This window comes from Vigna unguiculata, unplaced genomic scaffold (genome assembly GCF_037176805.1).
Source record: "Vigna unguiculata cultivar grain cowpea cultivar isolate G323 ecotype 2 unplaced genomic scaffold, ASM3717680v1 ptg000449l, whole genome shotgun sequence".
Lineage (NCBI taxonomy): Eukaryota > Viridiplantae > Streptophyta > Magnoliopsida > Fabales > Fabaceae > Vigna > Vigna unguiculata.
In genome coordinates, this window is record NW_028197084.1 from 21,136 (window position 1) to 36,936 (window position 15,801).

At 32.5% G+C, this 15,801-nt stretch overlaps 1 non-coding gene across 1 annotated transcript; it reads left to right on the forward strand.

Annotated features, from left to right (window-relative positions):
* Positions 1 to 310: 310 nt before the first annotated feature.
* Positions 311 to 383, forward strand: TRNAF-GAA (transfer RNA phenylalanine (anticodon GAA)). The gene has a single exon. It is a non-coding gene; the product is annotated as a tRNA-Phe (tRNA).
* The last annotated feature ends 15,418 nt before the right edge of the window (positions 384 to 15,801 follow it).

A 15,801-nucleotide genomic window follows, 5' to 3' on the forward strand; every position in this document is an offset into this window, starting at 1 on the left:
TGGAATTTTTATTTTCATCAATTTCCTATCTATCATAATTTTCTTATCTATCATAATGACAAGGGACGAGTTTTGGAATAGATATAAATATATATGTGAAACACATAGAATTTTTTTTAATCAGAAATGTATAAATTAATATCTTATTTTTTAGCAAGGAATTTTCATATGCGTAATTAACGATTAACAATAAAAAATAATTATTACTGCGGAAACTCACTTACAAACTTTTTTTTTACTTAGTTGATATAGATTCATTAACATAGATTTTAAAAATCTTTTAAAATCAAAGTATTAAGCTTCAAGAATGGTCGGGATAGCTCAGTTGGTAGAGCAGAGGACTGAAAATCCTCGTGTCACCAGTTCAAATCTGGTTCCTGACACAAGATTCATTTGTATGAGTATCTATCCCCCATATTCATTTTAATGAATATGGGGGATAGATACTCATACAAATTTGTGTTCTTCTAGATTCTGATACATAACATATTTCTTTGATCTATTTAGGTATCTGTAGATATACTTTTCCTAGATGATTAAAGAATAGATGCAATTTTTTATTAGGTATATTCGCTTATCTATAGTATCTATATATATATAGATATAGATATATAGATAATGAATTCTTTATCTATTTTTTTCCTTTTTTTTCTGCGATACAAAAAAAGGTTTCTATTTCCATAATATTCGAGTGGTTTAATTAGTTGGTTAAAAGACCTAAAAGTCGAAGTTCTGGGGTGGAGTGAGAATATTAAGAATTCATCTGAGAAGGATTACCAAAATAGAATCGAGCCCTTTTCTTTGTGTTTTTTTTTTCGTGGCCGTATAATTGATGGTGATGTGCACGTTATATAGTTTATTATAAAGATAAAGAATTAGTTTATTATAAAGATAAAGAATTTTTGCAGTTCATCCTATTTCTTTTATTGGCTTGGCTGATAAGAACTCAGTATTGTTTTTGTTTTAGAATCTTAAGAAACTCCTATCCATCCTATTTTAAACCCTATAATTATTCATTCTATTATTTCTGAATTTTGTGATTTCTCACATAATAATATCTGAATGCAACTTCCATTACTCTGCCTGATTTAATGTCAATCAATTATTTTGTCTGATCTATAACAGAATGTACTTATATTCTTTGACTGGGGTTGCAGAAGTTTGGATTAGTTTATTATTTTTATCATTTAGTGAGCATCTTGTATTTCATAAAAATTTGGAGCAATATAATCTTTACGCAAAGGCCATCCTATCCAATTTTCGGGCATTAAAATACGTCTTAGACGCGGATGACTATCATAAGAGATTCCCAACATATCATAAGATTCCTTTTCTTGAAAATCCGCACTTTTCCAAACCCAAAAAATCGAAGGAATTCTGGGATTTTTTCTTGATACAAATATTTTTATGCATACCTCTTCGGGTTGATTTATACCATACTCTATTCTTGTAAAATGATATACACTAGCTAAGAGTCCTCCGGGTGCTACATCATAGGCACATTGAGAACGTAGATAATTGTAACCATATACATATAAAATGACAGCAATGGAATGCCAATCCTCGGGCTTTATTTGTAAAGTCTCTATTCCTAGGTAATCGAAACCCAAGGATCTATGAATTAGTCCATGTTTGACTAGCCAAGAAGACAAACGACCTTGCATTTTTTGCTTCTCCTAAATTTTTTTTATGAGTTTGGTATTAGTATTTTCTATTACGATGAAATTTTTAAAATACGATGAAATTTTTAAAAAAGGAATTGCTTTTTATTATTGTACTTTAAAAAAATGTGTCAGACGATATCTCTGAAGTAGATGGCGGTTGATAGAAAAATTCTTGACCATAATTGTCAGTATAAGTACTGTATCCAACATGAAACTTATGGTTGGTAGTAAAACATCTATTCTCTCGTTGAAAACTCATTGGATCTTCATATATTTCTCGAGATATTTTCTTACGAAGTTTTGTTATAGCATCTATAATGGCCTCCGGTTTAGGTGGACAGCCCGGCAAATATACATCTACAGGAATTAGCTTATCTACGCCTCGAACAGTACTATAAGAATCGGTACTAAACATCCCCCCCGTAATTGTACAGGCTCCCATAGCAATAACATATTTAGGTTCGGGCATTTGTTCATATAATCGAACTAAAGAAGGGGCCATTTTCATAGTTACAGTGCCCGCTGTTAAAATTAGGTCCGCCTGCCTAGGACTCGATCGTGGTACTAGTCCATAACGATCAAAATCGAATCGTGATCCTATTAATGAAGCAAATTCAATGAAGCAACAACTCGTACCATAAAGAAGCGGCCATAAACTGGATAATCTTGACCAATTTGAAAAATCATTTAATGTCGTTGAAATAACTGAATTTTGGGTTGTTTGATCAAGTAAGGGAAACTCAATGGAATTCATAATTGTCTCAATATTTTTTTTTCTAATTGTCTAAATAGTCAAGAATTAAGACCATTCTAATGCCCCCTTTCGCCATGCATAAACTGAACCAACAATTAGGATAAGCACGAATAAGAAAGCTTCTAAAAATACGGATACCCCTAATACATCGAAACTCATTGCCCATGGATAAAGAAAAACCGTTTCAACATCAAAAACAACAAAAATGAGAGCAAACATATAATAACGGATTCGAAATTGTAACCAAGCATCGCCTATTGGTTCTATTCCGGATTCATAACTAGAAAGTTTTTCCGGTCCCTTGCTAATGGGGGCTAAAATTCCAGAAATTAGAAATGCCAAAATAGGAATCAAACTTGATATTATTAGAAATGCCCAAAAAATATCATATTCGTAAAGAAGAAACATAAAAGTACTCCTCTGAATGTAGAAAATATACCAAATTCATTTTCATTTTTAGTCTAAAGTCTCCATTTTTTTAGACTAGCTGAATATACTAATATTAATATTATTCTATCGAATATGAATATGTTCGAATAGAAAGTTACAAATTGTTTTTTTTTTAGTAATAGTCTTAGTAATGAGATCTATTCGATCCAAAATAGTATTAATATTATTAGTATCTGTAGGAATATTAGGGCTATACGGACTCGAACCGTAGACCTTCTCGGTAAAACAGATCAAACTAATTATTATCTAAATGATTTAAATTGTTTTCAAAACCCAACATGCATTTTTTTTTGCATTGAGCTTTTTCATTAACTGATAAAAATATTAGTTAGTCCACCATCTTTTTTTTTTTTTACAGTAAAGAATAAAGAGATGATTCCCTATGCTCTTCTTTTTTATTTGTATAACAATCAAAGAGCACTACCAAAGTGTTTCAAAGAAGGATTATCTTGACGTAGGTCTGCTTCTGGCCTAGATCAACTTAAGTTAAATGGACTCTTTATCCACCTACTAAAATTAAAATAGAAGATAAGAAATGACACTTCATACACCTTAAAGTTCATAAAATAGGAAGAAAAGATAATCTTTTTTAGGTCCCTATACCCTTTATGTTTAGCATTGACGAGAAATGGGTATTCACCTTATCAATATCTCAAATCAATTATGGATTCGATTTTATGGCTAAACCCTTTGTCAGGCTAGTGTTCTCTTGTTTTGTTCCTTAAAATGGAGTAAGACACCGATTTCTTACTATAAGATAAACTTTTTTAATTACAAGATGAACTCCTCTGAAAAAAAGCATTGGCGCTCGTGTAAACGAGGTGCTCTACCTAACTGAGCTACAGCCCTTGTGTTTTTGATACATATTTTATCATAGTATGAAGATAATTGCTTGTCAAGATGAATATTACATGATCGAATCCCTTGAACGGGGGTTGGTATTGCTTATCAGTAATTTTACATTTATAATCAATTAATCTGATAGATGGGTACTCATCTTTTTTTTTTTTTGAGGAGGAGTCCTAAATTACCTACTTAACTCAGTGGTTAGAGTATTGCTTTCATACGGCGGGAGTCATTGGTTCAAATCCAATAGTAGGTAAGGTATAGTTATAACTTATTAGATACCTTTGACTGTGGTATCTAATAAGCTTTTCTACTTACTTTTTTCTTCTGACTGTTTCTTTTTTCTTTTTATTGTTTTCGGATATTGGGACGCATCAATTTCAACTTGTTATGAAATAACATTGATAGCCTCTACTCGTGTTCTAGCTCGTCTAAGAGCTAGATTTGCCTCAATTGTTTGTCTCTTGCCTTCAGCCTTATTCAAATTAGTTTCTGCTATTTCAAGAGTTTGCTGTGCTTCTTGTGGATCAATGTCACTACCCTTTTCCGCATCATTTACTAAAACAGTTATCTCATTATTATTTATTCTAGCAAACCCCCCCATCAGAGCCATTGTTAACCATTGGTCTTTAAGACGTATTCTCAAAATACCTATATCGACAGCTGAGGCAATAGGCGCATGATTAGGTAATACTCCAATTTGTCCGCTATTAGTAGGTAAAATGATTTCCTTCACTTCTGAATCCCAAACAATTCGATTGGGGGTCAATACACAAAGATTTAAAGTCATTTCTTCAAATTGCTCTCCGTTTCTAAGTTCGTAGCCTTCGCAGTAGCTTCATCGATATTACCTACCAAATAAAAGGCTTGTTCAGGAAGACCGTCTAATTCTCCAGAAAGAATCAAATTAAACCCTCTAATTGTTTCTACTAGACCAACATATTTTCCAGCCGAACCGGTAAAAACTTCTGCTACGAAAAAAGGTTGTGATAAGAAACGCTCAATTTTTCGTGCTCTTGCTACGGTTAAGCGATCTTCTTCGGATAATTCGTCCAAGCCAAGGATAGCTATAATGTCTTGAAGTTCTTTGTAACGTTGTAAAGTTTGTTTAACTCGTTGCGCAGTCTCATAATGTTCTTCACCAACGATTCGAGGTTGGAGCATAGTTGAGGTTGAATCTAAAGGATCTACTGCTGGATAGATACCTTTGGCGGCTAATCCTCTTGATAGTACAGTAGTAGCATCTAAATGTGCAAATGTCGTAGCAGGAGCAGGGTCAGTTAAATCGTCGGCAGGTACATAAACTGCTTGAATAGAAGTTATGGACCCTTCTTTGGTAGAAGTGATTCTTTCTTGTAAAGAACCCATTTCAGTACTAAGAGTGGGTTGATAACCCACAGCAGAGGGCATTCGACCCAATAAGGCAGATACTTCAGATCCTGCTTGAACGAAGCGGAAGATATTGTCGATAAATAGAAGTACATCTTGCTCATTGACATCTCGAAAATATTCCGCCATAGTTAGGGCAGTTAAACCAACTCTCATACGAGCTCCGGGTGGTTCATTCATTTGACCATATACTAAAGCTACTTTGGATTCTGCAATATTTTGTTCATTAATTACTCCAGATTCTTTCATTTCCATATAAAGATCATTTCCCTCGCGAGTACGCTCACCTACTCCGCCAAATACAGATACACCTCCATGAGCTTTGGCAATGTTATTGATCAATTCCATAATAAGTACTGTTTTACCCACTCCAGCTCCACCGAAAAGTCCTATTTTTCCTCCACGACGATAAGGAGCTAAAAGATCTACTACTTTTATTCCTGTTTCAAAAATAGATAATTTTGTATCTAATTGTATAAAGGTAGGCGCAGATCTATGAATGGGAGATGTTGTACGAGTATCTACAGGACCTAAATTATCAATCGGCTCTCCAAGCACGTTGAAAATTCGTCCTAGAGTTGCTCCGCCTACTGGAACACTTAGGGGAGTTCCTGTGTCAATAACTTGCATTCCTCTCATTAGACCATCTGTAGCACTCATAGCTACAGCCCTAACTCGATTATTTCCTAATAATTGTTGTACTTCACAAGTCACATTAATTTGTTGACCAACAGTATCTCGACCCTTAACTACCAGAGCATTGTAAATATTAGGCATCTTCCCCGGGGGAAAGGCTACATCTAGTACCGGACCAATTATTTGGTCAATATGTCCCAGATTTTTTTTTTCAATCGAAGAAACTTCAGGACCGGAAGTAGGAGGATTTATTCGCATATCAAAAGCCAATTTTTTTTTCCGAAAAAGTTTTTAAATCAAAAAGAAATGTTCGATAAGAAAGCAAGTTGATCGGTTAATTCAAAAAGAAATAAGAAATGGGAGTTAGTACTCCATTTTTTTGGTACTATTCCATCAATCCTCTTTAACTGTTTACTTACTTATTCAAATTCAATTATTGAATTCTTAAGCTTACTGCAGTTATTTTGAAAATTTCAATTGGATAAAATCTTTCGAAAGTCTTTTCTTTTTTTCTATCATTCTAGAAAATATCATCTATATTCTGTATGGAATTCGAACCTGTACCTTAATTTAGAATTCATTTTTTTTATCATTGGCTTTCGTATTTCCTCAGTAGACAATTTTTTAGACTTACCCTCTGTTTCCCTATTTTTTGACCTCTTTTTTTATTTTCCGGGGAGAAAGCTGCCTATTTTTACATCTAGGATTTACATAGACAACATATATCACTGTCAAGATTAAGAATAAATTATTATTATTATTTAGATTAGATCTTTCGATTTCAAAATTAAAAAATAAGATCAAATTGAAAAAAAAAAAAGATTGGGTTGCGCCATACATAGAAAAGAGTATACAATAATGATGTATTTGACAAATCAAATACCATCGTTTAATTTAATAATAACATAACGAACCTTTGGGATTAATTGATAATAGTAGTTGATTTTTGTAAAAGATTTCATTAACTCCTAAGTCATATCGAGTAGACCTTATTGTTTCAAGAATTCTTAATTCAAGAGTTGTAGGGAGGGATTTATGTCACCACAAACAGAGACTAAAGCAAGTGTTGGGTTCAAAGCTGGTGTTAAAGATTATAAATTGAATTATTATACTCCTGAGTATGAAACCAAAGATACTGATATCTTGGCAGCATTTCGAGTAACTCCTCAACCTGGAGTTCCACCTGAAGAAGCAGGTGCTGCGGTAGCCGCCGAATCTTCTACTGGTACATGGACAACTGTGTGGACCGATGGGCTTACCAGTCTTGATCGTTACAAAGGACGATGCTATCACATCGAACCTGTTGCTGGGGAAGAAAATCAATATATTGCTTACGTAGCTTATCCTTTAGACCTTTTTGAAGAAGGTTCTGTTACTAACATGTTTACTTCTATTGTCGGTAATGTATTTGGGTTCAAGGCACTGCGTGCTCTACGTCTGGAGGATTTGCGAATCCCAACCGCTTATATTAAAACTTTCCAAGGTCCGCCTCACGGCATCCAAGTTGAGAGAGATAAATTGAACAAGTATGGTCGTCCCCTATTAGGATGTACTATTAAACCTAAATTGGGGTTATCCGCTAAGAATTATGGTAGAGCTGTTTATGAATGTCTTCGTGGGGGACTTGATTTTACCAAAGATGATGAAAATGTGAATTCCCAACCATTTATGCGTTGGAGAGACCGTTTCTTATTTTGTGCTGAAGCGATTTTTAAATCACAGGCTGAAACAGGTGAAATCAAAGGGCATTACTTGAATGCAACTGCGGGTACATGCGAAGAAATGATGAAAAGAGCTGTATTTGCCAGAGAATTAGGCGTTCCTATCGTAATGCATGATTATTTAACAGGGGGATTCACTGCAAATACTAGCTTGGCTCATTATTGCCGAGATAATGGTCTACTTCTTCATATACATCGTGCAATGCATGCAGTTATCGACAGACAAAAGAATCATGGTATGCACTTTCGTGTATTAGCTAAAGCATTACGTTTGTCTGGTGGAGATCATGTTCACTCCGGTACCGTAGTAGGTAAACTTGAAGGGGAAAGAGATATCACTTTAGGTTTTGTTGACTTACTGCGTGATGATTTTGTTGAAAAAGATCGAAGTCGTGGTATTTATTTCACTCAGGATTGGGTTTCTCTACCAGGTGTTCTGCCTGTTGCTTCGGGAGGTATTCACGTTTGGCATATGCCTGCTCTGACCGAAATCTTTGGAGATGATTCCGTACTTCAATTTGGCGGAGGAACTTTAGGACACCCTTGGGGAAATGCACCAGGTGCTGTAGCTAATCGAGTAGCTCTTGAAGCCTGTGTGAAGGCTCGAAATGAAGGACGTGATCTTGCTCGTGAAGGTAATGAAATTATCCGTGAGGCTAGCAAATGGAGTCCTGAATTAGCTGCTGCTTGCGAAGTATGGAAGGAGATCAAATTTGAATTCGAAGCAATGGATACTATTTGAATTCGAAGCAATGGATACTTTGGATTAATTGCAATTAAACTCGGCACAATCTTTTCCTAAAAGAAGGATTGAGCCGAATACAAAGATACTTAATTATTAAACAGATTTCTATCTTTCGTATTGGAATAGAAGCATAGTAAGTAGACGATATTTTACGAAAAAAGTGATTACAATTTATAAGGGAAACTGGCTATTGCCTTTTTCGATGTGAATTTCACATAATAGGGAAGTTGTTCCATTTCTATATGAAATTTGTATTTTCCTATTGATTTCTATATTTCTATAATTTTATACGTTTTTTTAGTTTAGAATATCATTTTAGAATAAAAAAAGATATATATATATTTAAATAATTTTTCTTATAAGTAATTCTAACATAATACTAATAATCGAATTAATAAGATTGAAAATCTTATTAATTCGATTGTATTTATTCGATTGTATTTTTTTTTCAATACTAATATTGACAACACTGTATCAAATAAATATAATCCGATCGTGAATAAATTGATCACCTTACTTACGTTAAATAGGCGTTATTACTTCATCAAATGGTAGGTTCATTGGTTTTCTTTCTGCGAGACAAACAAGAAAAACTTTGTTAATGAATAAGTAAGTGAATTGAAAGGTAAACACGAATATATATACGAAAATATTAGATCTATATATACCAATATATATATAGTCTTATATATATAATAATAATGGATAACTCTAACATAGTATTTCAAGAACATAGTATTTAAATAGGTGGTATATCTTTTTTTAGTTTTTTAGACAATTCAATTTTGTAATTTTATTTTTTTGATTGCGATTGGGTATAAATATCCACCTTATTTTTTAAATTGTAATGGGGTTGCTAACTCAATGGTAGAGTACTCGGCTTTTAAGAGCGACTCTATTTTTTACGCATTTCTATGAAGCAATGGGTTCGTCGATACTATCGGTAGAGCTTGTAAAACCACGACTGATCCAGAAAGGAATGACTGGAAAAAGTAGCATGTCGTATCAATGAAGAATTCTAAAAATATTTCATTCTTTTAGGATCCAGCTCAAATTTTTGTTTGAATTTTTGGCTCGTAACAAAAAAAATTCCGTTGGGTTTGATTAATAAAGGGATAGAACTTGGTGGTTCTAATTCTAATAGGGAAACAAAAAGCATCGAGCTTTCATTTATTTTTTATTTGGATCATTACCCCATCTAATTGTACGTTAAAAATAGGTTAGTGCTTGATGTGGGAAAAGCTTTTCTGGTGAATGGTTTATTTTTGTTATGAGTCCTAACTATATAGCTATTTTCCATTATCTTTTGGTATTTTGGGGTAGCGATAAATGTGTAAAAGAAAGAGTATATTGATAAAGATATTTTTTCCAAAATCAAAAGAGCGATTAGGTAAAAAAAAAATAAAGGATTCTTAATTAGCTCGTTATCCTAGAACAAAAATTAGGCAAAAAATCGATTAGAGAGAGTCCGTTAATGGGTTTTACTTCTCTAGGTATATATTTATACCTATAATTTTCTGTTTTGACCATATCGCACTATGTATCATTTGATAATCCAATGAATCTCTGATTCTTTGTTTGACCAAATAGACTTTTTTTTTTTTAATGGAGCAATATCAAGCATATTTAGAACTCCGTAGATCTCGATACCAGGACATCCTATACCCACTTTTTTTTCGGGAATCTATTTATGGACTAGCTTATGCTCATGAGTCCTTTTTTATAGAAAATGTCGATTATAACAATAAATTTAGTTTACTAATTGTAAAACGTTTAAGTACTCGAATGTATCAACAGACTCATTTCATTCTTTTTGTTAATGATTCTAAAAAAAATACTTTTGTGGGTTATAATTATCATTTTTTTTCTCAAATAATATTAGAAGGTTTTGGTATCGTCGTGGAGATTCTATTTTCTCTACAATTATTTAGCTCTTCCTTAAGGGGATTAGAAATCGTAAAATCTTATAAAAATTTTCAATCAATTCATTCGATCTTTCCCTTTTTCGAAGATCAACTGATATATTTAAATCATAAGTCAGATATACGAATACCCTATCCTATCCATCTGGAAATCTTGGTTCAAATCCTGCGATATTCGATAAAAGATGTCTCTTTCTTTCATTTAATAAGGTTGTTTTTTTATTACTATTATAATTGGAATAGTCTTTTTCCTCCAAAAAAATGGATTTTTACTTTTTTTTCAAAAAGGAATCGAAGAATTTTCTTGTTCCTATATAATTTATATGTATGGGAATATGAATCTATCTTTCTTTTTCTACGTAACAAATCCTCTCAGTTACAGTTAAAACATTTTCGCGTTTTTTTTGAGCGAATTTTTTTCTATGAAAAAATAAAACATCTTGTAGAAGTATCTACTAAGAATTGTTCATATACTTTCTTCTTCTTTAAGGATACTTTCATCCATTATGTTAGATATCAAGGAAAATCAATTCTGGTTTTAAAGAATACTCCTTTTTTGATAAATAAATGGAAATACTATTTTATATATTTATGGCAATGTCATTTTGATATTTGGGCTGGACTAGAAACGATCTATATAAACGAATTATCTCAGTATTCATTTCACTTTTTAGGCTATTTTTTAAGTATTCCACTAAATCTTTCAGTAGTACGAAGTCAAATGTTGCAAAATTCATTTCTTATTAAAATTGTTATAAAAAAACTTGATACAATAGTTCCCATTATTCCTCTAATGAGATCATTGGCTAAAACAAAATTTTGTAATGTAATGGGTCATCCTATTAGTAAGCCGGTTTGGGCCAATTTATCTGATTTTGATATTATTGACCGGTTTTTGCGCATATGCAGAAATTTTTTCTCATTATTACAATGGATCTGCAAAAAAAAAGAGTTTCTATCAAATAAAATATATACTTCGGTTTTCTTGTATAAAAACTTTGGCTCGTAAGCATAAAAGTACTGTGCGCATTTATTTGAAAAAATTAAGTTCAGAAAAATTATTGCAAGAATTTTTTACAGAAGAAGATCTTTTTTCTTTGATTTTTCCAAGAACTTCTTTTACTTTGCGTAGGTTTTATAGAGGTCGTATTTGGTATTTGGATATTCTTTTAAGAAACGATTTCGTCAATTATTTATAATTGAAAATAGGTTATGTTATTTTTTAAATCGGTGTAAATTGATAAAACGAACTTCCTTCTTTTTATTCAATGAGGATAAAAAAATCATTTTTTTTAGTCTTCTATATCTATATATAGGATTTTGAAATGCTCATGTAGTCAGAGTCAAGATTCGGGGTTAATGAATTAAATATTATATTTCACTTTCTTAGAGTCTTTTGCTAGGCAAGTAATTAAGGTTTAGATGTATACATAGGGAAAGCCGTGTGCAATGAAAACTGCAAACACGGCTTGGGGAGGGATTTTTTCTTGTTTTATTCTATTGTTGAATTTTATTCAAGAATAAATTATCTACTTCATCCGACTAGTTCCGGGTTCAAGTCCCGGGCAACTCATTTTTGTAGATCGATGTTGTATTATATCTATATTTCTATTCTCTATTTCTATAAATAGAATGATATATAGAAAATAAACTTTTTTTATGAATCAATGAAATGGGATAAACAAGGTAAATTCGGATAAACCGAAATGAATAAGAACATACTAATGAATAAGAACATACTATGGATATTAGTATTGGTTGACACTGGTATATAAGTCATGTTATACTGTTGAATAACAAGTCCTCAAATTCTCGCATTATAGAGAATTTTTGTGCTTGGGAGTCCCTAATGATTAAATGAACCAAGATTTTACCATGACTGCAATTTTAGAGAGACGCGAGAGCGAAAGCCTATGGGGTCGCTTCTGTAATTGGATAACCAGCACCGAAAATCGTCTTTACATTGGATGGTTTGGTGTTTTGATGATTCCTACTTTATTGACTGCAACTTCTGTATTTATTATCGCTTTTATCGCTGCCCCTCCAGTAGATATTGATGGTATTCGTGAGCCTGTTTCTGGATCTCTACTTTATGGAAACAATATCATTTCTGGTGCGATTATTCCTACTTCTGCGGCTATAGGTTTGCATTTTTATCCGATCTGGGAAGCAGCTTCTGTTGATGAGTGGTTATACAACGGCGGTCCTTATGAACTAATTGTTCTACACTTCTTACTTGGTGTAGCTTGCTACATGGGTCGTGAGTGGGAACTTAGTTTTCGTCTGGGTATGCGTCCTTGGATTGCTGTTGCATATTCAGCTCCTGTTGCAGCCGCTACTGCTGTTTTCTTGATCTATCCTATTGGTCAAGGAAGCTTTTCGGATGGTATGCCTCTAGGAATTTCAGGTACTTTCAATTTTATGATTGTATTTCAGGCTGAGCATAATATTCTTATGCATCCATTTCACATGTTAGGTGTAGCTGGTGTATTCGGCGGCTCCCTATTCAGTGCTATGCATGGTTCCTTGGTAACTTCTAGTTTGATCAGGGAAACCACAGAAAATGAATCCGCTAATGAAGGTTACAGATTTGGTCAAGAGGAAGAAACTTATAATATTGTAGCTGCTCATGGTTATTTTGGCCGATTAATCTTCCAATATGCAAGTTTCAACAATTCTCGTTCTTTACATTTCTTCCTAGCTGCTTGGCCTGTAGTAGGTATTTGGTTTACCGCTTTAGGTATCAGCACTATGGCTTTCAACTTAAATGGTTTTAATTTCAACCAATCCGTAGTTGATAGTCAAGGTCGTGTAATAAATACCTGGGCTGATATTATTAACCGAGCTAACCTTGGTATGGAAGTAATGCATGAACGTAATGCTCATAATTTCCCTCTAGATCTAGCTGCGATGGAAGCTCCATCTGTTAATGGATAAAATTTTGATCTTAATTTAAAGTAGACGAGTTTTTGTTTAAAAATAAAGGAGCAATATCAACTTTGTTAATATTGCTCCTTTATATTGGATATTGGATTAGTAATCTTTTTTTTAGATTTCTATAGATTTATACATACGTTTTTGATTGATTTAATGATTCCTTATCTTTTTTTTTTTCCTTTGTTAGAAAAAAAAGGATAATGAAAAGGTAGAATTTGAGATATAGATCATTTTTACTATAAGGGCGGATGTAGCCAAGTGGATCAAGGCAGTGGATTGTGAATCCACCATGCGCGGGTTCAATTCCCGTCGTTCGCCCATATCTATATATAGATAGATATAGATATTGTTTAGGTTTTCAAGTATAAATCTGAAATAAAGAAAAATGGCTACTTCTAAAACTTATAAGTACGAATTCTTCAAAATAATAATTATTACAAAAGATATATTTTTGAGATAAAATAGATACATTTATCTATTTCACAAAAAAAGAATATATCCATATCGTGGTTTCCTCTTATAATACCTCAGGTGCTAATGAAACTATTTTAGTGAAATTTAACTGTCTCAATTCCCGGGCGATTGCGCAAAAGATTCGAGTTCCTTTTGGATTTCCTTCTTGATCAATTATAACTGCAGCATTATCATCATACTGAATTATTATACCGTTGCTACGTTTTAGTTGTTTACAAGTACGTACAATTACAGCTCTGATCACTTCAGATTTTTCTAAGTTCGTATTTGGTACTGCTTGTTTGATTACAGCAACAACAATGTCGCCAATATAAGCATATCGTCGATTACTAGCTCCTAGGATTCGAATACACATCAGTTCACGTGCTCCGCTGTTATCCGCTACATTCAAATGAGTTTGAGGTTGAATCATATCATTTTTTTATTATTTCAATCTAAAAAAGGAAGTAAAAATATTTTGTGTTCAAAAAAAAAGGAACCTATTATTGCCTTTTTTCTTTTCATTCTAAAGACCTATTTTCTTTGGTTCTCTTTTATTATCCTGAAATAATGAATTGAGTTCGTATCGGCATTTTGGATGATGCTATTGAAATAGCCTTTCTTGCTATATTTTCTGGTACTCCACCCATTTCATAAAGTATTTTCCCAGGTTTAACAACAGCTACCCAATATTCGGGAAATCCTTTTCCTGAACCCATACGTGTTTCAGTAGGTCTTACTGTAACCGGTTTGTCTGGAAAAATACGTACCCATATTTGTCCACCTCGGCGAACATTTCTTGACATTGCCCGCCGTCCCGCTTCTATTTGTCTAGATGTTATCCAAGCTGGCTCAAGTGCCTGAAGAGCATATCTTCCGAAGCAAATATTATTACCTCGATAGGATATTCCCTTCATTCTTCCTCTATGTTGTTTACGAAATCTGGTTCTTTGGGGGTTATAATTGATGGTTGTTTTTCAATTCCATCTTTATTACAGAACCGTACATGAGATTTTCACCTCATACGGCTCCTCGCGAATGAAGTAATTCAAATATCTATATCTATATGGATATAGATTCTATCTAATCGATAAAATAATAGAAATAGTCATATGTTTAGTAAATAACGAAATCTCGGTATTTTTTGAGATTTCATACAATCTTCGAAATTTTTAGATCTTGTTTTCAATATCGATTCTTAGAATTGGCAAAAATATAAAAAAATTCAATAAAAGAAAAATTCTCGCGGGCGAATATTTACTCTTTTATTCTCAAATTCAGATGTAATGAAATTCAGATGTTAATGTAGGGTACAACTCCTAAAAAATGGATTGTTTTTAGGTTTCTTCCGCCATCCCACCTAAGAAATCATTAAGATTTGTTTTCTTTAAGATTTTTTTAATAAAATCTTAAGTCTTAAGTATTTGCAGGTTTCGTCGTTCCCATCGCCTCTCGATTAATGGTTAGGTTTTAATTCGACAATGGAGCCTTTCTCATAGCTAAAAATTAATAAAATTTTTTTAGAATAGAATATTCATTTCTTTTTTCGTGAATCAATATTATCAGTTTTTCTTGATTCAGAGCTCTTAATTTATTGACATTAAAAATAAAAAAAAAATATATATATTATTCTTTTTTATTTTTAAGGATGCTTTAATACACTATCTTTTCTGAGATGACCCATAGACCTTTACATATTCGAATTCTATATCATTGATATATTTTAATCTCTTTCTTTCACCTTTTCTTTTATCTATATATTTTTATTGCTTTACAACTAAATAATCTTTTTTTTCTTTTATCTTTCACAATTTTTCAGTTGCTATATTCTTTTTTTTATTAAATTTTTTTTCTTTTGACTAATTCTTTAGATCTAGATAATCCGAAGTGATGTGTTGGTTATTAGTTCTTTTTAAATGAATTGATACTATTAACCGGTTTCTTTTTTTTTTTTAATCATTCTAAAAAACTAACGAGTCACACACTAAGCATGGCAATCCTCTATAAAATGATTAATTTCTTTTTTTAGTCGATTCAATCTTATAAAATAGATAAATTTTTGAGAATCAAAATCGAGTAATTTTTTCTTTTTTGTTTTATATAAAATCAAAATAGGACATTGAATTATTGAATAGAAAGAAGGACATATTTTTCTTTATTTCGAAAATATCCAAACTTTTATCCCTAAAACTCCATAAATAGTTCGAACTGTATAACAACAATATTCAATTTTAGCTCGAATGGTTTGGAGAGGAACCCTACCTTCTCTGATCCATTCGACACG